Raw genomic sequence first — 26,726 nt, forward strand, 5'->3', positions numbered from 1 at the left:
TCAAAGAGTAAGCAGTCAATATTAACTATTATTAGACATTGGTATAATAATTATAAATTATATGGATGATATGTATTGCATATTTCATTGGGAAAATTTTAATTTCACTAATATCAATACATATTATAATATGTTGATGAATCTGACAGTTTTAAGGTTTTTGACACATAAATTTTATTTTATAATAATTTTCTAGAGAGCATGCATAGAGGTAAGCCTTGAGTACTCATATTTTCACATTTGTTCTTTCATTTTTAATATTTGTTTGGTTTGGATTTAGAATTCTAAATTCCAAATCAGTTTCCCTCCCATCAGCATCATATTGTTTGAGTTAGTATGGCTGTATTCAACATCACCTGTCTGATAAAACATGCTATTATTAATTATTATTATTTTTCAAATTTTCTTAAAACATTTTCTGCATAATCGAGTTTTGGTAATGAGAAAGTTGACACTATTATTTTCATTCCTTTGTAGGCAATTTTTCTTCTAAAAGCTTTTCATATTCTCCATTTTTCCTTATAGTTCAAAATTTTTACCATGATATGTGTCTTTGTGGGTCATTTTTTATGCTTACTTCTTAGTACTTGACAGGCCTTATAAGTATACAGAATTATGTATTTCTTCAGCTCTGGGAAATTTTCTTCTAATATCCCAGATTTATTTTAAGAGTCTCTAGTCCTAATATAATTACTAATGTGGTTATATAAATATATGCATTAAAATTATTTTCAACTTCCCTTGTATACTTGAAACTGTATACTCTTTTTAACTAACGTGTAAAAACAAAAATTCAAAATGTATAAAATCTTGATCTCATTCAAGGAGAAATGTGTCAGAAATCTAAAAAATTCATTTATGAAAGCACAAGCAGTGTAGTAAAATTGATACAAATAATATTTTTCAATAGACTTTATTTTTTTTAAGATTTTATTTATTTATTCATGAAAGACACAGAGAAAAAGGCAGAGACATAGAGGAAGAAGCAGGCTCCTCACAGGGAGCCTAATGTGGGACTCAATCCTAGGACCCTGGGATCATGACCTGAGCCAAAGGCAGTCCCTCAACCACTGAGCCACCCAGATGCTCCTCAATAGACTTATTTTTTGAGGGTTTTAAATTTACAGAAAAATTGAGCAGAAAGTAGAACTTTACCATAAATCACCTCACCTTTCCTCTAGTTTCCGCTATTATTAACATCATATATTACTTGAATATATTTGTAAAGTTTAATGAGCCAATATCAATACATTATTAACTAAAACCCATATTTAACATGAGGGTTTACTTTGTGCTGAACATACTATTGGTTTTGACGATTGTATCATGATCTTTATTCACCATTACAATGTTATACAGAATAGTTCACTGCTCTGAACTTTAGTGTGTTTCACCTTTTGATCCTGTCCTTTCATTCTAACCCTTGGCAACCACTGATTTTTTTTTTTTTTTTTTACTGTCTCCATAGTTTTGCCTTTTCCAGAATACCATGTAGTTAGAATCATATAGTATGCAGACTTTTCCTATTTAGCCAGTTTCTCTTAGCAATATGCATTTAAAATCCCTTATTGTCTTTTTGTGGCTTGATAGTTATTTTTGTTTTTAGTGTTGAGTCATACTCCATTGTATGGATGTATCACAGTTTGTTTATCTAGTCACCCATTGAAAGACATCTTAGTCACTTTCAGGTTTTGACAGCTATGAATAAAGCCTCCATGTGCAAGTTTTTGTGTGGACATATTTCACCTCATTTGAGAAGATTCCATAAAGTACAATCATTGAGTCACATGTAAGAATACATTTAGATCTATAAAATTCTGCCAAAATTGTTTTCCAAAGTGGCTGTACCATTTTACACTCACCAGAAATGAGTGAGCATTCCTGTCACCTTATAACATCGCCAGTATTTGATATTTTGGTGCTTTGAATTTTAGGTATATGATGACATTTCATTGTTGTTTTAATCTGCTATTTCCTAATAATACATGATGTTTAGCATCTTTTCATGTGCTTATTGGCCATCCATACATCTTCCTTAAGGAGTTGTCTATTCAGACCTTTTGCCTAGTTTTTATTGCATCACTTATTTTCTTACTGTTATTTTCTTATTTACTTTTAAATCTTCTTTGTATTTCTGGAAACGAGTTTCCAGGTGTTTTGCAAATATTTTCACCTAGTATGTGGTTTCCCTTTTATTCTCTTAAAAGTGTATTTTACAAATTAAAAGTTTTTAATTTTAATGAAGTTCCAAGTTGTCACTGTTTTTTTGTTTTGTTTTGTTTTGTTTTGTTTTTGTTTTTGTTTTGTCTTTCATGGATTGTGCTTTTGGTACTGTATCCACAAAAACATTGTCAAACCCAAGGTCACCTGATTTTTCTCCTATGTTATATTCTAGGAGGGTTTTTTTGTTGTTGTTATTTTTATTTTTATTTTTTATTTTTTGAGAGAGAGAGAGAGAGAAGGAACATGCACCTGGTGGGTGGGAGAGGGGCAGAGGAGAAGAGAGAATCTCAAGCAGGGCTCGAACTGAGGACCCAGAGTTAATGACCTCAGCTGAAATCAAGAGTCAGACATTCATCCAACTGAGCCTTTATATGCCCCTAGTTTAGGAGTTTTATAGTATTATTTTACAGTTATTAGGTCTGTGAGCCATTTTGAGTTAATTTTTGTGAAAAGTAAAAGGTGTGTTCTAGATTCATCTTTTTAGGCATGTGGAATGTCTAGTTGTTCCAGCACCATTCATTGAAAAAGATAATCCTTTTGTCGTTGAATTATGTTCTTTTATCAAAGTATACTCACAATTATACATGTGGAGAGAAGGGAATGTTTTAAGAATTGATTGTAAGAATTAAGAAATAGGAGTAAAAACTGCCAGCTTATTTATAAATTTATGTTCAGAATTTTATGCTACAGAATTCATGTTCTAGAAGGCAATATAATCATGATTTTGAATTCTTCTGGTCAGAAATGATTTGCATCTCTACTAAATAAAATTCATGGTTTAGTATGCAACTACAGACTCTGGGTCAGAATTAGTAGCAAATAGTATCTCAAACAAAAGCACATCCCATACGGATTTGAACTCGAATGTCACCTCTTCAGGAAGGCCCTTTCTAACTATGATATTTTAAGTAGTCTCTTCCTCAAGAACATTTTATCAGATGATATGTTTATTTCCTTCTTTATATTCCTAGCCTCTGTGAATTTTAGTGACATAAGTGTAAAAGAAATTGACTACAAGTAATGAAACACCTCTAGGCATGGGCATAGGAAAGCCCATGTGAAACCTTTCATTTACATTATACCTGCTGCAAAATGCAAGAAGGTCTTGTTTGGAGGTGGAGGAGTAATGTTAAGATCTGAGCAGCCTAGATGACTGATTAACTACCTGGATGGTAAGAAACAATCTCATCTAAATAGATGTCTGAGCATAGAGCAGACACAGAGCAGCAAGAAATAAACTTTTGTGTGTATAGAATTTGTGCTGTTTGTTAGCGTAATAAAACCCAAGTTGTCATAATTAATATAGTATGTAAATATTAATACCCAGTGAATTAGATACATAGTAAAGGAAAATAAAGAAAATATGTTTATCCTGATGAGAAAAATCCTAAATGAAGCAAAATAATTTCATTAGAGGACACAAGTGAATTCATTTGGTCAGGTCAACCTTCCAGAGAATTGTGGGAGATTTCAGTTTAATTATATACATGTGCTTCACATGTCTGTGTGACCCATGTACTTAGTAATCTCTTAATTAACTAAAGTAAAAACCAAATTGAATCTAGTAATGAGATTCTCCCGGAGTTACTCTAATGTTTACAGGCAGAAAAGCCAACAAAACCGTCATGAGGGTAAGGAGCAAACATCATAGACCTATCCAAGAGCCAATAAGATCAATTCTCACTTTCTATTTATGTGGTTAATCTTCTCAAGTTCAAATGTTGGTCTTCATTTTTGTCTTTGCCTATTTAATTTTGTTCTCTATTTATGTAGTTCTCTGCTCTCCTATGTCCTTTAGAGCATGGAAATTTATAAACTGTATTTGTCCCATGTCTTACTGGCTGGCTTTCTAATAGTTCTGCCAATAGCAATCATTGTTGATAGAGATCAGAAGGAATGAGAAAAAGAAGAGCTTCCTGATTCTAGCACAGCAGTTAAAGAGGTCCCCAGTTATTTGTTTTCACTTTCCATGGTTTCCATTACCTGTGGCCAACTGGGATCTGGAAGCAGATGATCCTCCTTCTGAGGTGTCCTAATGCTGTGTCGCAGGCCTACATCATTCATCTCATCCTCTAGGCATTTCATCATTTCACATCAAGATAGGTGAGTATAGTACAATAAGATATTTCAAGAGAGAAAGAGATATGTAGATATCACAGTTACATAACTTTTATTGCAATCTACTGTTGTAATTCTTCTATTTTTATTATTGGTGGTGTTAATCTCTTACTGTGGCTAATTTATAAATTAAACTTTATCAGAGGTATATATGTATAGGAAAAACCATAGTACATATAGGTTTTGATACCGTCCAGGGTTTCAGATATCCACAGGGGTGGGGGTTGGTTCTTGGAAGGTATCCCCCATGGATAAGGTGGGGGGATTACTATATTGGCAGTTGCTAGCATTATTTAGAGCAGTGGTAGCCATGAGGTATTATTGGATACTTTTTGATTGTGTCAATGACTTTCATCTTATTAGTGTGTCCAGAACTACTACTATAGCCTCTTCTAGTGTGCAGTAGCTGATGAAAGGTGGTATACTCCATTTCAGATAAATTATTAGCAAATCAGATTTTTTTGTATTATCTCTTCTTCCCTTTTATTCCTTCAGTCCATTATATCTCTTTTGATCATTCAGCCATCTGCCACCTGTGTAACCATTCAGCCTCTTTGAACAATATGGATTAATAATTTCCCTTTCCCTGACTTAACTGTAGAGTTCATAGTGACAATATCTTTGACCTATTACAGGAAGGCAACAATGAGGGAACTAGCAATTTGTCAAAAACTAATGAGTGAATGTGATATAATGTGTATCAAATAGACATATTTCTATAAAACTGATATATATATATAAACTGATTATATAAACTGATTCCTTTAGTAATCTAGAGTCTCTTGAACAATCATTGAAAATAGAAATAAGCCATTACAGTGATTTGGGTAGCCTGAAATAGTTGTCTAAAGTTTCATGCCCTACAATTCATGTACTTTACTCTGCTGGATAGATCTTGGCATTTTATTTTACATGCTATTCTAATAAACTCTTTCATTTTTTCAGCCCAAAGCAAACTACTTTAGAACAATAATTTTATATGGGGGTGTTAGAATAACTCTTAAAAGCATAGTGACCAAAACCAAAATTAATAACTGACAGCTTAAACATAGAGGAAAAGGAAATAGTCAAAAAGCAAAACATAGAAATTGTTCAAGTATTATCATACAGAACAAAATGTATAGGGATACATTAATTTACTATATTCAAAATATCCCCACATATCTAAAATAGTAAATTTTCCTAGGACATTTAGCCATTAATAAAAATTATTTTAGCTTTTAAATTTTAAAATAGCAAGTGTATACATTGAATAAGTAAAATTACATAACAACTATAACATGATCTAATTAAGTAGAATCTGTGCATAAAGAGCTCTGATACCTAAATGTAAATTCTATTTCTCTCTATATATAATGTTCATGGAAAATTTCAATTTATATTGATCTTCCCAGCATAATTTTAATGGTATTTTTCTTTCACACAGTTATTTCAATTTGTACACGAAGTGGCTATACTATCTACTGGTAATATACTTATCATTACTATAAAACATGTTTTTTGCTAATATCCAGTAGTGAACACAATTTCTGACACACAGTGGGAGTGGCAAAGATTCTTGGTTATCCTGAGTATCCATATATCCATACTCCTATTTTTCCAAGATTATGCATTCCAATTCAGAATATCACAGGACTTTTTCTTTATTTTTTCTTTTCTTTTCTTTTCTTTTCTTTTCTTTTCTTTTCTTTTCTTTTCTTTTCTTTCCTTTCCTTTCCTTTCCTTTCCTTTCCTTTCCTTTCCTTTTCTTTCTTCTTTCTTTATTTCTTTTTTTCTTTCTTTCTTTCTTTTTCTTTCTTTCTTCTTTCTTTCTTTTTTATAAAGCATCAAGTGTGATTGTGTGGATAAATTCAGGTCAGATTGGGTAAGGAGAGAAGCATAATCTGGAAGTTTCCAGAAATTTTCTTTAAGAGAGTTGGCAGATACATTTTGACTTTTTCATCTCCACCCTGTTGCTTCTTGGGATGTATATGTTCCATTTTGGAACATATAAAAACATATAAAACTTTCAGAATATAGCAGAATTCTGAACAGGATAGTCCTTGGTTCCCTGGGGAGTTCATAGACCAGACACAATAACTCAGTCAGGACCACTCACATCTAGAGTGTGTTTATATAAGAGAGACATAAACACATAAGGCATTTATTTGTAGTCTTTACTGAACTAGTGGATCTTCAATAAATGTCCAAAGAATGAATCAATTATTGAATCAAGATCAAACTAACATTCAATCAAACTTAGAGACAATGTTTTATTTAAAATGATTTTAGCAGCAAGGTGCAGAAAATCCAATTCAGATAGCTGTGAACAATATTAATATGTATTTAATCACATAACAGAAATCTACAGTTACCATGAGATTCAGAGTCTGATGATTTAATGGCACAATAGTAACACAATTTTTGCATGCTCTTTCCATAGTCTCATTCAGTCATTCTTTGACAGTCATGGTAGATTTAGGATGATTGCTGGAAGCAATAACAATTTTATTCAGCAGGAAAGAGATGACTGCTCCTAGATTTTATAAGTGGAAAACTTTTCTGGGTAAATCAGTGATAAACTCCTGTTGGTTTCTATTGTATTCATTCCTTTCACTGTGAGAATATTAAATGTTGATTGATTTAGGCTGGGGTTTCTGGAGCAATAAATGGCAAGGGAATGAGATACTCATTGGAGTCTTTGACTTTATAGCCCATCCAACATCTACATAGTAGATGGTTGGGAAAATAATGATAATTTATGGAGTTCAATGACAATATCTAACAATGCTTAGCACATTTGCCACCTGACATTGATGCTTCCTTCATTTCTCATATATACTTTCAACTGTCTCATGTCTAGCATTTCAATGTAATACACATCCTTCTTCATCAGATGCAGATATCTTTATTCATGGCTTGGTATGTATATATAGCAAATCTATCTCCAATGTATGTGTATAAACATAATTTTTTTAAAAAAAGTAATAGAGCAAAGAATTTTATTCGTAAAACTTTTAATAGAAAAGACTACCACTTTTATTTGTTCACATGTCACATCATATTGGAAAGGGAAAAATAATTCTTTGAGGTGTTTGTAGAGTCCTCTTTAGGAAGAGTCCTCATGGCTTCATCTGAGATTGATGAATATTACAATTTATACTAAATTTTAAGTTATACTAAAAATTATTGTCCACCAGTGAATTACAAATAATGTCGAGGTAAAAATAGCAACATGTTATATTACTAAATTATTTCAGCATTATTATTGACATCATAGTACTAACAAGGAAACCTAGAAAAAATAAAATATTTATCTATAAGAACATTTTATCTATGCAAATTACCTTTACAAGTTAGAAAATTATCTATTTTGTTATGCAAATTACAGAGAAGTTATGTTTAATAAGAATAAATATAGAAAAACATGTTTGGGGCAGTTTGCTTATATATTTTTCCTTAAGTTTGCTTTACAAGTAATCATTTATGCAGTCTAATTTATTAGAGATTGAACTTTAGCAGTTCATCACCATTTATTTAACTTTTTATAGAAAAAAGTATTCAAGAAAGTGGAAGTTGATTTTTAAGACTTCCTTCCTTCCTTCCTTCCTTCCTTCCTTCCTTCCTTCCTTCCTTCCTTCCTTCCTTCCTTCCTTCTTTCTTTCTTTTTCTTTCTTTCTTTCTTTCTTTCTTTCTTTCTTTCTTTCTTTCTTTCTTTCTTTCTTTCTTTCTTTCTTTCTTTCTTTCTTCTTTCTTTCTTTCTTATAAATCTAGCTTCAAGACTACTTTTCTCTAAATATTCCTAGGGCTACAATCAGCACTAGTACAGAGATTTCAAATCATTTGATCTACAAAGTTATACCTGGCAGGTCAGTCTTATTTTTATTTCATTCTTTTGAGTATTTGGCAGGACTAATCATGTTGATTGATATGTGGTAAAAGAAACTGCTGAGAAAACTGCTTCCAAGCAATGCGTTGCTGATGAAAATGGGGCTATTTAAGATTTTTAAAATAAAGATGGAATAACTTCAGTATTAGGAAGAAATGCATGGATTTCAGTGGGAATTGGAATAAGGCTTCTATTTGGACTGATATAGGCTAATAGTCATGCTAAATTGGAAACGTCATTAGCATTTGCTGTCAAAAGAAAAATTGAGACTAGAAAATGCCTAGAAAAGTTTTCTTCATAGTTTATTGTTGCACGTAAACCAATCTGGAAAAATTATATAAGTGGTTGTCAATGGTTACAAGGTGAAATGTACATTTCCCCTACTTTGATATGTATGATTTCACTCTTCTTAACTTTTTTGGTTAAATTATAACATGGTAAGAACAGATAATAAGGCACATTTTTAAATCACATACTTCCTATTTAAAATTATTTCTAATTTTATTAGAAAGTTATTATAGAAATGTTATAATAAAATGTATCTCTAAATGTAAGAGTTTTGAAGCAAAGGGGTAAAGAAAATACTCTGCTAGAGTCATGGAGCATGCACTGTCTTGTAGGGAATGCCATCAGAACTCCACAGGGAACATCCACCAAATTCCATGAGGAGAGGAACATATTTGTTTTATCCATGTCTGGATCACCAGGAGTTAGCACTGTGCCTGGACAAAACAGATGCTCATACATATATTGATGAAATGAATGCATAGAATGTTGCAAGATCTTGTCTTCTCCACAGAGTGTCCAGTAGACAAACATCAAGTAGTGGATTCATGAGCCAAATTTGATCTAAGTCCTATTAATGCTAAGACTGTGTTTGGTGATACTATGAAAGAGGAAAAGAAACATAGGAACTTTTGTTATGCAGAGAAATGAATTATTTCTTTTTCCCAGCTTATGTATTTTGTAAACTTATTAACTTTATATTCTATAATTATTATATATTTATATAAATGAATACGTAAGAAGGTATGTGTCTTAGTGCTAAAATGTCTATCAATAGAGAAATCATTCCAATAAGAAAAATCCCCTTACGTATAATATCAGTACACCACTGTCAAAAAGTAACATTAGAGTAAGACCACATATTGATGCTCAATATTTTATTGCTTAGAAGTTTCAGACTTCTCCAGTAATGTTGTTTGTGTTGTATCTGTAATCAGAAATAGTTCCTGCATATATCCAAACAAATGGTGCCAAGCTTACAACAGTGGAAATAAACCAAAACTAAAAAAAAAAAAAAAAAAACAGTAACACAGGAAATTTACAGTTTAGTGTTGCTTAGACTGGGAAACCAAAAGGGAAAAAAAAGTCCCATTTAGGGGGGATATTAACTACTTTAAAAGATTTTTCTAGGATTTCAGAAATTCACTATAAAGTAAGTATTTTTGTTTTTGTAACTCTAAATTCCAAGAATACCTTTTAATTCTATAGGACTTCAGCAGGAAAACAAATATCCACACATGTTTAGAAAAAAATTTGAATATAAGTGAATTCAAAACGAAGGGCATTCAAAGGAAATAATGAGCCTGATTTTTTTATTTTAATTTTATTCATCTATTCATGAGAGACACAGAGTGAGGTAGAGACATAGGCAGAGGGAGAAGCAGGAAGTCTGATAAAGGACTCTGATCCCAGGACCCAGGGATCATGCCCTGAGCCAAAGGCAGATGCTCAACTACTGAGCCACTCAAGATGCCTAATGAGCCTGATTTAAAGAAATGTTCCCTGCTGCCCTGCACCACCCAAGCTCCTGTGCATGTTCTCACTGACATTTAAAGGCATGTACAAGACTTTTTTTCCCAACTCACACTACTGACATACTTTTTATTTAGAAACTGCTTTTTTACAAATGTATGTGAGTGTGGCAGTTTTTCAGTAACAGATATACTTTACCTCCATACCTACACATGGTAACTGCAAACAGAGTGCAAATGGTATCAGAAGAATATGTTGGGTTATAAAGGAAATCAAAATGCTGTACTACATGATACAATCCAACATTGCTATCTCAATATTTTCCAGTAAAACCATGGAATTCATAATGTAGATGACATTAACAAAAGATGACAATAGATCTGTTACTTTGGGTAGTACTTGAAATTGTAGAGGAATGATGAGTCACTATAGCTTTGAAAATAAATAAAAATAAATTACCCAGAGAAAGAAAAAAAGGTAATATTAGAGATGAATGTCAGAACATAAAACCCAGGACAGCCCCGGTGGCACAGCGGTTTAGCGCCCCCTGCAGCCTGGGGTGTGATCCTGGAGACCGGGGATCGAGTCCCACGTGGGGCTCCCTGCATGGAGCCTGCTTCTCCCTCCACCTGTGTCTCTGCCTCTCTCTTCGCTCTCTCTGAATGAATAAATAAACCTTAAAAAAAAAAAAAAAAAAAGAACATAAAACCCACTAAGAAGTACTTCTCAGTATCACTCAATATTCCTAGCATCTACACTACTGAAAAGATAATAGAAAATATGCCAGTAAGTCTGGATAAAAGTAAAAAAGTATTAATTTTGGTTTTATATGGTTGTGTTTTCTATGTGCAATTACTATAAAATGATACATTCTGTGAGAGGCATTAAGAAATATATGTAAATATATATATTTTAAAAAGGTATATCTGTATACATAAAGAATGATAAACATCATTAATAGCAATCTGTCTACTTTGAGTCCCAGATAAACTTCATGAAACATTCAGAGCTGTATAAAGACAATAATCTTGTGATAATTTCAACATTCATCATTAAATGTAAATACAATTTTAAATTATTTTGCTGTGGTAAAAATTCATGGATTTTGGATTTATTTTCCTAAAAATTATATGATGATAAAATAATTGAACTTTTATTTGCTATGCACATTTCAGCTGAAAACCACATTTCTTGGAGATTTATAACGATAATAATAGGAGTCAGAACATTCAAATTAATAGCAAATACTGAATGTAAAATATGGGTAAAATGCCATAGCTTTAGGAAAATCAAATTATCCCTATGCAAATGTATATTTTATTTGCCATAAATTTACAAATGATTGCATTGTCTTTCTTTGTAATAATATATACAAGTATAATCACCAAATTGTGTTGTTGATATTTTACAACATGCAAGATGCTTTCAGCCATAAAAATAGCCAGTTATTTTGCTAGCAAAATGAGTCTATTTAGGAATAGCAGAAGAACTGCAATTCAAGACAGACAAACCATTGTAAACAACAGTAAAGTTCGAAGAGACAAAGGGAAGGTCAGCTTTTTGGGTTTTAGGAGGAAATTGGGAAGAGTTGTTTGAACAGAAAGAAGTTCATTGGAGAAGAGCAAGAATGATGAGGTGGTGGTGGTTTCTCATTGGCTACAAGTGGTGGTTAGAGTGTTGTGGCTGGGGCCGTTAGAGATCTGCCTTATTTTTCTTAAAGGCAGAAGATGAAATTCCTATGCAAATGGTGTGTCCTGTCTGTTCAGGAAAACATATTCATCCGGTGGTTAGGCCCACTACAAGGAGCGGTACCTTTGGGAGAGCGCCCCCTTCAGGGCTTCCCAACCCCACTTTAAATGAGGTTTCCTTGATTAGTGTTCAAAATTCGAATACCGTAAAGTTCTTATTCTTAACTAAATTTCAGCCTGAACTCATCATCTAGAGGCAGTCTCTTCACCCCTCATCTTTAAACCAAGTTACTTCTTAAATTTAAGCTTTGTTTCAAGTGTAATTGTGAGTGAATAAATTAATCATGTGCTATAACATAAGAGAGGACAATAGGCCTCAAGGGAGAGGTGAATGCAAATGAACTGAAGAATGTAATGTTCAACTTTACTGCAATATTATGATTTGCACTTGAGCAGATGAGAAATAGCGGGGGTGTGCAATCTGAAAATCATCAGTACGGTTAGCTCTTCCCTGTTCCCAAACTAAAAATCCATCAACAATCTGAATATCAGAATATAACTCCACACTCCAAAAGCCTTTAATGGTGCAAACTCATCTGTGCTACTGCTCTATGTACAGCATACCAAATGTAACTATTTAATTATTTAGTACCTATGTAAATTTGTGTGTATGAACTTGTATCTTGCAAACACCTGCTTCTAACATGCATAATGTAAACATAGTCCCAAACGAGAGGAGTTGTATAAAGGATTCCTCATAGATTTTCCAATATACTTCACCCTGCTATTTTCGTGATGTTGCAACTGTGTCTAAAACTTAGAATATAAAATACACGTAATGAGTTTTATATTTTTTATTGCCTAAAGCAGATAGGTCGCAGAATAATTTAGATGGCACTTACATTTTGTTATGTTGACAGTTTCCAGAGAGCAATGAAATGGAAGCTACTTTCACCTATGTCTAGCATGTCAGGAATATTCCATATTGGCTCAATATATAAAGAGATTTTGTAACTTGTTAGTGATATCTGAGAACCATCTGGAACTTATATCTTCAATACTGGGTTTTGAGTATTTAGGTAATTTAGCCAGAGACAGTAGAATCAAATGTGTCCTTGATTTCCCCTACTACTGCAGAGCATTAATTTGGTAGATGTTAAATTATTTTTTTTATGTTCTTGAGTAATCCATGGAATATACACCCTACAACCTAGACATCTGTAACTAATGCCCACAGGAGACAGTGGGGGAAAACTCACCACAACTCTACAGCTGTAGATCTAGATTAGCCCTAATTTCATAAAGAGTAGAAAGAGAGCATATATGTGGGCTGAGAGGAGAGAAATGTATAGAGGGGGAAAAAAAAAAACTCAAGGTGCTCCTCCTAGATAAGGTATAAAGTTTGAAGCTGCAATTACAGATTATTTTGTAATGTAAGAAAGAAGACACATAGCTTCTTCATATATATAATTTCCAAAGGAAAGAGATTTTGGGTTTAATGAGGCATGTAAATAAATTCATTTTTATGGTAAGGATAAAAATCAATCAGAAGGATGTTGAGGATTTAGACAACAAAGACTTCACTACTAGACTGTAGCAAAGCAACTTAGCATGCTATTTTTCCTGGAAGTGTATCTCTCAAGTTCCTGGTTGGAAATTCTTGCTCAATCTTGTCTTCAATTAAAAGATTTTGTTGAATTTCTTTTGATTTATGATGCTATGAAATGTAGAGAGGATTGTCTGTGGCACAAGAGGACTAACTCAAAAGCTCATTATCAATAAGCATTAGGTGAGTGAGCTTAGAAGAGTCATTCAAACCCTAGAGGTTTCAGTTCTCTGTGGTTTGCAGTGATAACATTTGTTTCAGATTTAGATAATGAGTATAAATTGCACATCTAGCATAGGGCAAATACCAGATACTACAGGACTATCATGGCATTCTATGATAACACTCTTTTAATAAGACTTCCATTTTTAAGATAAAATATATGCAAGTTATTAAATTTTACTCAGTGATGTCTGCAAAATAACCCAGATGTTTGCTATTCTGCCCTTGAGTCCAATGACCCTTGATTATCAATAACAATTACGAACAACATTTTGGCCATGTGTTCCTATCTTTAGTGCTTCTCAACAAATAGTATTGAACAACTGACCACAAAAACCTAGGTTAAAATATTTTCATAGAAAATTTAACATTTTATTAAGCATTGTTAGTGGTATATACTTTATATAGGTTATTTTAAAAGCAGATCCTCTTTTCCATATTTTTCAGATTGTCACTGAGGCTTAAGAAGTTTAAATAGATTGCCCAAGTTTAAAAAGCTACAATTTAGGCTCAGGTACAATTAGGCTCCAGCTTCCATCTACTGTGCGACACAATATTTCTGTAGTTGTGTGGATGGACAATAATGAGCTGGAATGCCCCACAGATCCCTTTAGCATCTTGTTCTTGTGGATTCTGATCAAAAGAGATCTCTAAATATAATGAAAAAAATTCCAAAACGCATGGTATTATGTCAAGAAAGGTGTTTTCAATTCTATCAAAATTATGATTCTTGGATTACACAAATAGAAAACAAATTGCAAATGGAAGACAGCTGGAGATCTAGATTAGCCCTGATTTCATAAAGAGTAGAAAGAGAGCATATATGTGGGCTGAGAGGAGAGAAATGTATAGAGGGGAAAAAAAAAAAAACTCAAGGTGCTCCTCCTAGATCAGGTATAAAGTTTGAAGCTGCAATTACAGATTATTTTGTAATGTAAGAAAGAAGACACATGCACTGCTTTTCCTTTCATTAGATATTAAGTTACATGCATCATATTATTGCCACAGATTTCAGATCCTTAGAGATAACACTCGCTTTTATCTCTACATTTCCCCCTTTCCACAGGGCTAATTTATCTTCCTCTTCAAGCTCTGATATTTCTTGTTTTCATTCTTATCCCACAAAACTGCTCAACTCATTTCTATTCTATCTGTTCAACATTTTTTTTTAATCAATATATATTCTATTCTTCTTTTTCACCTTTGGGTAAAGGACTATATCTGACCTCCAAGGCGACATAAATGGTCTCTTTTTCAGTACACTTTTAACAGTACTTCACTGCCTCCCTTACACTCCCACTCCTGCTTTGCCTTCATGTGTTCTGAGCGCAAGCCATGTACTCCATGCTTTCAAACATGGTCTTCTCTATGAACGAAATCTCTCCTCCTTATCTACCCCATTTAGTTACATCAGACTTTTAGGTCTCAGCTGCTGTGTAATTTGCTCTGGAAGGACTTGCCTTTTTCTCTTGGCTAAGTTGGATCCATCATTCTTTTGTATTTCCACGTTTATAACATTTATTACATTTAAATTATTTGTTCGTTGTCTTTGTCAAGAAGGGCAGTATTTTTTTTTTTTTAATTCACCAGAGCATTCTGAGGACCTGGCATGATGCCTGGCATATAATAGAAGCCCAGTTCAATTGAATTACATTTTTCTGTCATGAAAATTCTACATACATTGACGTGGGCACTGAAGTTAAATTTAAAAAATATATATATAACATATGCACTACAATATGTGAATAGAATGAATGATGTATGCTCCATGCTGTCAATTTAATTTATATCCTGGCTTACATATTTCTATTTCTCCATAGTTGAAACAAATTATACTTATATTTTGATGGAGTTCAAATGGTGGTAATTAAGGGTACAGTCTATCACTTACTCTTGTGGACAGACCCAACAATTTAGATAACTGGGAACCCAGTGAGCTTTGAATTATTTTTTCTGTTGTTGAAGAGAAATTCAGATGCACATAGTTTACACAGAGAGAAAAGTTATAAGGTTGGTCACATACAAATTTTAAGATAAATATTTGTTATGACAAATGGCAAGATAATGAGTCTCTGCTAAAAACAAAACAAAATGATCCCTCTTTATTACAGGCTCTTCACTGCACTGGTACATATAATTAAGACAGGAAAAGTTTTTATTAAATCCTCTCTGAATTTGCTTGATTATATTCTGCTTTTAAGCAATCTGTAATCTATTCAGAATCTTTTTAGAGATCTTGAATTTGATTGTTTTAATTATAACTCTGAGCTTCACATAAAAGCTTGGTTTCCTTTTCTGTAATGGTGGGGAATCTAATGGCACACACACTCATACACTCATGATAAAATCCATGAGTGGTTATGCCTGATAAACAAAAATTGACTCTTTCCTTCCATTTTTTTTCTTTCTTAAAATACATGCCTCAGACTATCAAAGTCAAAAACTCTGGTTCTGCTTCTTCTTAGACATGAGATTTTAAGTAATTTCACCATAAACCTAAGTCTATTTCCTAGTCCATAAAAAGCATATATGATATTTCCAGGTCACTTTCTTGGTTAGTTTGCTTAGTGATAAAAATTAAACAGTGGCTAGAGAAAAGCTTGGATAATATGAATACTGTCATATAGGGATCCCTGGGTGGCGCAGCGGTTTGGCGCCTGCCTTTGGCCCAGGGCGCGATCCTGGAGACCCGGGATCGAATCCCACATCGGGCTCCCGGTGCATGGAGCCTGCTTCTCCCTCTGCCTATGTCTCTGCCTCTCTCTCTCTCTCTGTGTGACTATCATAAATAAATAAAAATTAAAAAAAAAATACTGTCATATAGATTTAAAATAATAAAAACTTAGTCATCTCTTTTTTCTACTCTAACCTACTCACAACAATGTTGTTGACCTTTATAAATAAGGGATCCTGTAAGGATCTGTGCCTAGTTATTTATCTATATAGACATATTTCTAGGCAGAATTTTTACAGTGAATTTAATTCCCCAGTCAATGACTCATTTTAGTATACTGTTGTAGAGTTTAAATCCAATATCCACATAAAATACATTGAGTCACTTTTTTAACAAAGATTTGACAGCACAAGCAGGGGGAGCAGCAGGCAGAGGGAGAGGGGGAAACAGACTCCCCACAGAGCAGAGAACCAAACATGGGGCTCCATCCCAGGACCTTGGGATCATGACCTGAGCTGAAGGCAGATAGTTCTCCGATGGAGCCACCCAGGTGCTCAGAGTCATTCTTTTCTATGCTAGTCTACACCTGTAGTTCTCCAACTATACCATGGAACAAACTTACCTTCAGAGTTTGCCAAGAAAGAAACTCTGGAGGTGGGACCCAGTAACCTAATGAGGTTGATTTTTTTTTTTTTCTATGCAAGTTCCTCAAAGCGATCTATGCTGCTACTCCAGTGGTAGCATCTTGAGAACTAGTGTTCTAGCAGTGCTTCTCAGGTTTTTAAGATTTTAGCAATGGCCTGGCTTTATTAGCCCAGTTATTTCATTGCCCTGAGGTATTCTTCAACATCGCTTTTCCCCCTCTCCAAAAAAGAAATAAGAATTGAGATTCACTGCTTTAGAAGCAGTGTTTCTTGGCACACCTGGATGGCTCATGGTTGAGCATCTGCCTTTGGCTCAGGTTGTGACCCTGGGGTCCTGGGATCGAGTCCTGCATCGAGCTCCTCACAGGGAGCGTTCTTTTCCCTCTGCCTCTGTCTCTACCTCTCTGTGTCTCTCATGAATAAATAAAATCTTAAAAAAAAAAAAAAAAGCAGTATTTCTCAATCCCCTTGCCAAGACCATATCCAGTTAAATCAGAATCAAAAGGCAGGATTATATATTGTCATCTAAAATACTCAATACAATTTTATCATTCACTAGGAAAAATCTATTTGAATAACAAATAAGCACTGTTTATCTAAATCATCCCAACCTAGCTATATGCTGTTACAGATATCTAAGGGTTACAATGATCAGAGGTGTAGATTTTTCTCCTTTCCTGCCTTTAATTCAAGCATGGGATTTTATTTATGAAAAAAACTCCTCCTATTGTGAGCATTCTGATGCAGACAGTAACTAGTATACCAAGATTGTGGTGCGGTTAACCAACTAAGTATGAGAAATAACTTTCCCAGGTTCCATTTCTTTATGATAGAGATAAAATTCCCGAATTTGTAACCATCTGAAAAAGTAATTGCAAGTATCTTCAAGGCAAGAGGACCCTTAATAATCACCTTTGTTCCAGTTTGAGATTTTGGAATGTCTTTACCTTTCCTAATACATACTTACCCTGATAATAAAGCTTTGATTATGTACTTTCATTATGGAACAATAATTATGCTGCCATGGACTTTTACAGATCATCAGCATATGAGATTTGACATTTCATAAATGCTTCTCAACAAAAGAGTACATATGTATTTCCAATGTTTACGGAATAACATCATTTCAGGGTATAATACAGAAGTGAAAAAATTATGATGAAAGAAAAATTGTACTTTTAAAAATAATTTTAACTCTTATAAGCTTTTGTAAAATATAATAATAACCATGTTGGTATTCTTTAGATGCATATCGCGTATTCCTTAATCATTCATTAAATCCCTGTATTATAAATACAAGGATAAAAAGTTTTCTGTCTTTGAATCATTGATAAGTGGAAATGAGCACTTTTAGGATGTGGTTTTTAAGTTATAAGTCCCGTTAGATTTTTAGAAAATTTAAAGATCTAAAGAAACAAAGTGGAAAAAGAAAAGCCATCTTAACCTAATACAAAGATAGTAGCTTAATTATTGTATTTTTTCATTTTATTGCAGATTACTAAATATTTACTATCCCTTTATTTCATTTTAAAAGTTTAACATAAAAAAATCTCATCATTTTTCATAAATATTTTAATGGTAATTAGAAGTAGCACTTAGATGTGTTCATTATATTTAATGTCCCATTTGGTAAAATCCGTATTAATTTTGATCAAGTGTTTTCACAACACAAGGAGACAATTATTTTTATATCTTTTACAATGAAGTTCAAAAAGCCACTCTATGTTTTTTGAAAGATTTTTTAAAAAGTTGCAGTAGTCTGCTTCTAATACTTGTATTAAACATTTTTAAACTCAGTTTAATATATAAAAATGCATATATATGTAATTAGTGATTTCACACCTGTATAACTATCATGCTGTTCAAGAAATAGAACATTACCAGCTCCATGGATGTACCTTTACATCAAGTTCCAGGTATTAGCATAACTTCTTATGCCATAGGGTAGTTTCACTTGTTTTGTAGCTTTATCTTTTGTGTATAGCACACACACAATCTAGCTCCAGATACCTTTTGTGTGAGATTTACACATCTTTTTACCATAACCAAAAGCAGTGGTTGGTTCATTTCCACTGATGTTTGCTACCCAAATGAATATATATACCTAAACTTCAGTTTGACTCTTAGCTGCCAATAATCAATGGCATAATATGTACATGTATAAAAATGTGACTAAATTGTCAACTAGAAACTGAATAAGGTTTTAAATAACATAATGGACAGAGAATGTCCATTTGCTATGTTATTAAGTATTCATTATGTTTACATAGTCTCCATAAACTATTAAATTCTCAAGCATCTAAAAGCTTTAAAAATATATAATTTTGCTAATATATAATACTCTAAAAATATAAGTCAAAACACATACCATTTTTGCCTTAATATCATGAATTCCCACTTTCCAACCTTAAAAACAATGGTAAGAAATGGTTATTAAATGATCTCTTTATCATACAGGTTTTACATATTGATTTAGGGAAAAGAATAATCATTTTTTGTTAAGAATTGTCTTAAATAGTTAGTGATTCTACATGTAATGAAATAGGTATTTATGAAGTTAACCAAATAGGTAGTTGACAATTAAGAGTTAATAGATTATTAATAAAGTATAATGTATTTATTATAATAAAGCTGAAATGAAATGACAGTTATGCAAATACAGATCAGTCAGTAACTCCACACTCAATAGCTATGGTTAGGAAGATTCCAGTAATGCTGATTATCTATCCATCTTCGATCTAACTCCCCCCGCCCTTCTCTTATGAAGTGAACCTCTGATCATACATGATGCCATGCATCTCAAGGGAAGCATGACAATATTATAATAACATTGTTTACATTATAGAATGTGGGTAATTTTAAATATAAGTAGTCTTGAAGTATAAAAATCAGTATTATAATCATGTTATTTAGAGAATTCACATCATCCTCTGAGATTCTGTTAACAACTGACTGGCTCTGAATCATATAGGATTTTCTTGAGGTGAGCCTACAAAGAGTGTGAGCAGGTTCAATGTTGGAGATCCAGTTTACCATATATTAAGTGAGAATTTCTAAGATAAAGTAAGCTAGAAAAGAAATAAATATAAAAATAGAAATAGCACCAATAACAAAATAACTTTTTCATTTTAGATAAATTTGTGGTTCTATAGTAGACACTTTTCAACTAAATAAAAAGTACAAAACCAACAAATATTTTAATTAAATCTATAAAATGATATTTATATCTAGTTATATTTAAAATGTCAGCCTGGCTTCAAATTGTAAACTTACAAGTTACATATACATATTATCTAACAAAAACATAGACATACATATTACCAAACTTGAAAGTTCCCATACTGTTTAAAATTTATGCCTATACATATATTGTGTTTTACAAAAGTGTGTTTCAGTGAGCAGCTGAATTACACAAATGTAATTGGACAACACAACAGTGTACCAAAATTTGATAAGGAGCCCCGGGACTTATTGCACATTAATTTGAGAAATGCCCACTGAGGCCCATTGTTAGATCCAATGAAGTCTTGATCCATTTCAGTATAGGTGACTTCTTCACCATCATTGGTTGGCAAGCCTTTCACGGGTAGTCCCTTCCTACCATGATTAAGATACAGGATAAGAAACAAGTGTCTTCTTGGCATTAGAAAAGACCGATAAATTGGGAAACACTTTTTCACTTCATATTTTAGTTGCTGTTTGAACACAGGTTGCATCTTCTAATAGGCTTTAAGAATTCAGCCACTGGAGACAAAAATAATACAACAAAATTTATATTCCTTGACTACCCTTGATTTGTATTAGAAGGGCTTATTATTTACCCTTGCTATACATGAAGAACATTGCTGGTCTAATTTTTGAGACTTCCTTTCATAAAGAAGAAAATCTTGCCTTGCTGCTCTCAGCTTCTTTGAGAGAGATATATAGTCTGTAATATCTCTCTAGGTTTAGCCTGGTTTAGTGGAGTTTATTAAAATTTCAATTCTCCAATTTTTTTTCTCCCTCTCTCCCTTCTCTGTTTGTACCTCTCTTTCTCATGGTTGCTATAGAAAGACCGATTAATTTGACCAATGTGGACATAGATTGTCACTGACATCTAGTAAATAAGTGCTCTGATTTCCATTTTATCCATAAAGACATAACCCTATAGTAAGTCAATGTCTCTATTATCACATCAGATCATAGCAATATCATAACTTTACTATTTCCAGAAATTCATTTTCAACATTTTTTTTTTGTATATGCAATTTAAAGACCTAATTTTCTTAAATACACATGTGACTTTGTTTGGCTTTAAATTCTGGCCAAAAAACATTTGTACTATTATTGTTGTCTTTAAAAATCTGATACAACAACCTTTATCATAGTATCAGAATTCCATTAGCATTCTTTAATCTGGAATGGCTTTTGCATAACAAATATATTAAAGTCATAATGTAGTTTTTCTAATGGTAATGTATACACAGAAAAATAAATTTTCTTGGTAGGTAGAGAATGTATTTTAATGGATGTTTAAAGAAACCATGGTAGAACATATTATTAATGTCCTAAGAACCATAAGGAAAGGATAACATGTTAAAAACAGAGACACAAAACTTGATGTCAATACCTATAAACAATTATACAGATTATGAAGATGTGTTATAATGTTTTAAATTCTAAGGAACACTTTTTAAAAATTATTTATTCATGAGAGGCAGAGAGAGAGGCAGAAACACAAGCAGAGGGAGAAGCAGGCTCCATGCAGGGAGCCCGTTGTGGGACTCCATCCTGGGTCTCCAGGATCATGACCTGAGCCAAAGGTGGATGCTCAACTACTGAGCCACTCAGGTGTCCTTAAGAACATTATACAAGGTTGAGCACTCTATTTTACCACATTCAAATATTAAGACAGGATATACAGAGATACTTAGAGAATCTATGTATGTAATCAGTCTGTGCTTCCAACAAGAGTGTATTTGTAATGTATTATACATCAATTATACACATTATTAATGTATAACTCCTTTTGAAAAAGATACCATTTTCTCTTCAAATTTGATTAATGCATTCTACATAACAGTACCATAATTTTCATTTATGACTTCTACGATATTCTTTCACAGGAAATTATGTTAACTACATTTCCTATAATGCTACCTCAACTAAACAGCTTTAAAGTTACCCTGCTGTGTAAATGTAAATATGTTCTACCCATGCTGTTTCATGCTGCTCTGTACCCCTATGCTAGAGTAACTTGTGCATTCCAATTGTCTGCAATAGATGGCTTAAATATATTATTGGTCTTTAAAAACTGGTAATTTAAATATTAACTAAATGATTATAAAATATTTCTGTAAATAATTATTTAAATACCAAATTTTACAGAGTGTTTTAAAAATATGTGCCCCATAAAGAGTCGGGGGAGGACTTTAGTAATTTTTATGTTATTTTCCACATACTTGTGCATGTGTGTGTTATAATCATTGGTATGGTAGACTATTGAAACTGACATAAATTCTAATCTCATTAAATATTAACTTATTAGCTTACCTTAACATCAAACATGAACTTATTCAATTGTGTGACTTTGGGAAAGTTTAACTGCTTTGTAGCAGTTATATAGATTATTATTATTATTATTATTATTATTATTATTATTTTGGCTAATGAATAGTAGGTGTGATGAGAGGACTGATTACTTGATACTGTAAATACACAGAACTTGGTTTCTAATAGATGCTCAGTAAATGGTACCTAAAATAATTTCCATATTTTCAAGGTAAAAAAGTCTTATCTTTCTGATACTCTCCTTTGTCATTTCTCCCTTTAGTTCTTTCATGATTTGTTTTATTAAATACATGATACCGCATCAGATTTTTGCTTTGTTGTTAAAGAGCATAGTTGGAAAATAAAAGTAGGTAGCTGCAAATCAAAACATAAAACATTTATTTTCATGTGCAGTTTAACTTGCATACAGTGCAGGTACCAAAATAAAGATGCAGGGGTAGGTTAAAGGATTAAGTTCTGTGTAAGCCATAAACAATTGGTTTTTGATAAACATTATATTTAACCACATTACATTTAAGTTGTTATAATATTAGCATATAAACTTAATGGTTTTATTTTGTAAAAAGCAATTTTAATGTACATTTCATTAAAATAAAGCTCTTTAGACATTTCTGAAAGAGAGAGAGAGAAAGCTAGATTTCTTTCAGTCATGGAATTTTCTACTCTGAATTAATATTAAGTCATTGAAGTATATCTCCATCCAAGGAAGTAAAATTAGAATAATAGGAACACTAATATTTGAGTTTTCTCCATGTTGCTTTTCTATTTTTTAATCCATTATTGGCTATTTTATGTGTTTATCTTGTGAAAGTAAATTCTTCAGTACTTCTAGGCTAAGAGTTTAGGGACGACTGGGTTTCAGCCTCATCCTCACAATAAAAAGAAATATATTTGAAAACTCTGGGACTTCACACCTTGCCTGCTGTCTGAAATATTTTACTCTAAGGGTATTTCAAGTGTCTGAAAATAATTAACTTCAGAATATGTACTCTTATTAAACTTAGACTACCTAGCATTTGGTCAAATTGGTATTTTCTTTCATCTAGATTTTTTAGCTTCTAACATCTTCAAAAAGTATCTGAGGCCATTTTTGAAGGAAAATGTAATTCACATTCCATAATAGTCTTTTAAAGAGTCCAATTCATTTGGTATACTAAAGTGGGACAACTACCATCACTATTTAATTCTAAGAAATTTTCATCACCCTAAAATGAAACCTGTACTCATTGGCAGCTACTCTTCAGTGCCTTTTCCCCCAAATCCCTGGTGATCACTAATCAACTTTGTCTTTATGGATTAGCCTATTCTGGCCATTTCATGTAAATGGAATCATAATACATGGCCTTTTATCTGGCTTCTTTCACTTAGCCTCATGTCTTCAAGGCTCGTCTTAAACTCATTATAGATAGCAAGATTCTTAATTTTGCAGCACAGTCCTTACTGGTTTAAGTAATGTTCAGACCATTTCAACTTCTGAAAAAGTTTGATTTATTGCAATTCTGCAATTTTCTTTCAAAGGTGGAAAGACAAATGTAAGCCATGTCCCTTCTAAATGAAGTGAGTTGGAGTTCTCATCCTTCACTTTATGCCTTTGCTTGATTCGCTAGCTGTTCTGTGAGATCTGTGAAATAAAGGTGATGTCTGGCCCTTGTCTGTCACAGTTGCCTGCCAGCAGCCATTATGGGCTGCATAAAAACTACATAAGATCCTTTTATCATGCACTGGAAGGTTGGCAGTGCAGGTAAAACCTTTTTCTGTCAGGTAATTCATTGTTCTCACCTTAGAACACAATTTAAAAAGGCCCAAGAGAAATGGAAAATGATCTTAATGTAGATCTAACACTTTTAAGCAGAAGAAAAAATGATGAACTGCTTTTACCTCCTTCAGAAATTTAATAGATAAATCAATCTCTAAATTTTATATAAATGGTGGAATGCATCAAAGATAAATCAAAGAGCCAGATAAGAGCAAAGTAGGTGCTGGAAAATCTCTGCGAAGTTACGAACAGCCATATTTTAGCATGCACAGCCAATTTTCAGGGCTCTAATTAATGTTGAATGTTTTTAAATAATGCAATACTAATTACAGGCAAGAACGGATACCCAGAAAAGTACACATGCTGAAATACAATTGTACAGTTGTATTACTAACCTAGTTCATATTAATTGTTTTAATGGGATACTATGGCTGAGAAGATAAAACTTTGAAGACCTTGAAGTGAAAAATTCTCGAAGGCTCAATTTAGAGTTAATAGTGTAGGAATTTTGCTGTTCACTTCAGTTCTTTATTAGGATTAAATAGGCAACAGTGAAGGATCTTTGACAATTGATTAATTTGAATGTGGGGGCACAGATTCTAAATTTAATCCTAGTCATATTAAAGTGATATCACATTTGCTGAATAATTAGCTGAGATTCAAAAATAGAGGAAAAGCTAGGCATAGTTACCAGACAACCCACCTGTCTGTCAGAGGAATCTTGGAATTATAGATGAAAATGGACTTAAATGCCATAAATATTCTATACTGTGTGAACTCCAGGACTTCTAGGTCCTACCTGGGTAACTTTAAATTAACTAATGATGTTTGTTAATAATAGCATCAATAGACAATTGTGAAAACTCAAGAAATGATATTTTTAGGGGCCGGGTACTTTGCTTGGCACATGATTAACTCTTGGCATTACAATGATAGCTTCTATTTGTTGTCTTTCAAGTTGGATCTTCATGTTAATTTCTCCCACCTGAAGTTTTAATCCAATTAACCTCATTTAATTCAATCTTTATACTTTCTTTTATAGTCCAGCTTTTAAAGCTAAGCCTAGTAAAGTAGAGAATGGATAAGCTAAAACCAGAAAACTATAAATGCACTGGATTCTTATTCCAGCAGTGGTACCTTTAGTGTATGTTTCAGAAGTTCAACATCTTCAAGGGCTTTTAGGCTAATGAAGAATAATAGCAATTTTTAGGAAGACTAACAAAGTTGACTTTACAAATTAAACTTTGGTTTGAATTGGGATTCACCATTTTGTTACTCTTTTACATTTATTAGTATTAATAATTTTCAAGGTTAACATAAACAAGTAAACTCACATTTTTCTCATTGCTTTCAGGTTCAGTATTCTTATGTCATAATGTCTGTAAGATGTAGCAAAAGAGGTCAATTACCTTTCCAAAGTCATAAAAATAAATGAATAAATAGAGCCATAAAAATCTAGTCTTTATTTAAGCATTTCGTTTCCTAAAATCATTTATGTTAGGACTTGGTAAAGAGTTCAGTGAATCCATAAAACCTACCATCCATGAATTTGTAATTTAGTTTTAACTGAGCTACGCTTTCATCTTTTTTTTCCTCCTTATCTTGCAAAAGTTTGGTCATTTGAGATCTCCCTGGCACCTATGTCAGAGACCATATTGAAGCAAAGAAATTTTAGCTAATAGTAAAAGTTTAAATTTTTGTATAGAGAGATTAAAGAGATTAAGCACAATTAAAGTTGGAGATTGTCTCTGAATTTCTCTTATTCTCATACCATTCTACTTGTTTGCATCTAGCATACAGTGAATAACTTCCTAATTTTGAGATATTTACAGGTATTCAAAACAAATGTCCATATTTTCTGTTAGGAAGTAATGGCTTGAAAAAATAACCACTGAATAAATACTAGGGTGAAAAAGTTTCTAAACATACCAAACTGAATCATACCATCTATAATATTCCTAAAAATTAGTAACTTTTATCATGGGGATTTGTCACATTCATATTTAAGAGACTGAACAGTGAAGAAGGTGGTATTTTCTGCATGGTTACAGGTAAATTTCTTCTCTTTAAATTGAAATCACTGTTGTATTTTGATCTCTAATATGTTGAAATTTATACAGGTGTTTTTTTATATACAGGTTTTGATTTTCTAAAGAAAACTCAAAATCAAATACTTTAATATTTGTTGGTAGATTTTTAGAAAACCACATTTTGGTAGGGTGCTTAAAATGATTTTTGTACACGAGTGTTTTAGAGTTGTGATATCCTTTCAGTCACTAACACTAGAAATCTTTTAACCCTCACCTTAAAGAATGGTCTAAATTATTCTATCATATTTACTTATTGCCATCCTGCTCCATTGTTCATTTAAGATTTCATAATGCCTTATCTAGTAGTGGTCTAATTGTTCACTCAAAATCCAATTTCATTGTCTGTTTATATACTCTTCACATTGTGGCTAGTTATTGTCCTAATGAACAGTTTAGATTGAGCTACTGTTTTACAACTGTTCAGTGAATATTAAAAAACAAGCTTCTTAAATTTACATACAAGGCCTTTTGTAATATGTCACTACATCCTATCATCTTTCTGTTACCCTCAAACCTGTCTTTGAGTGTT

At 32.6% G+C, this 26,726-nt stretch overlaps 1 long non-coding RNA gene across 6 annotated transcripts in view; it reads right to left on the reverse strand.

Moving 5' to 3' along the window:
• The window catches only part of LOC144287852 (uncharacterized), a 102,363-nt gene that overhangs the window by 45,841 nt on the left and 29,796 nt on the right, over positions 1-26,726 (reverse strand). For 3 of the 6 annotated variants that reach the window (XR_013355632.1, XR_013355629.1, XR_013355631.1), the window contains exons 3-5: positions 25,442-25,486; positions 19,170-19,207; positions 4,207-4,295 (exon numbers count right to left, since the gene is read on the reverse strand). This is a non-coding gene — a long non-coding RNA (uncharacterized LOC144287852). Of the gene's footprint in view, positions 1-4,206; positions 4,296-8,556; positions 9,096-19,169; positions 19,208-25,441; positions 25,487-26,726 lie in introns of those variants that run through there. The other 3 variants (XR_013355633.1, XR_013355634.1, XR_013355630.1) reach the window with 2 other exon arrangements.

This window comes from Canis aureus, chromosome 17, assembly GCF_053574225.1.
Source record: "Canis aureus isolate CA01 chromosome 17, VMU_Caureus_v.1.0, whole genome shotgun sequence".
Lineage (NCBI taxonomy): Eukaryota > Metazoa > Chordata > Mammalia > Carnivora > Canidae > Canis > Canis aureus.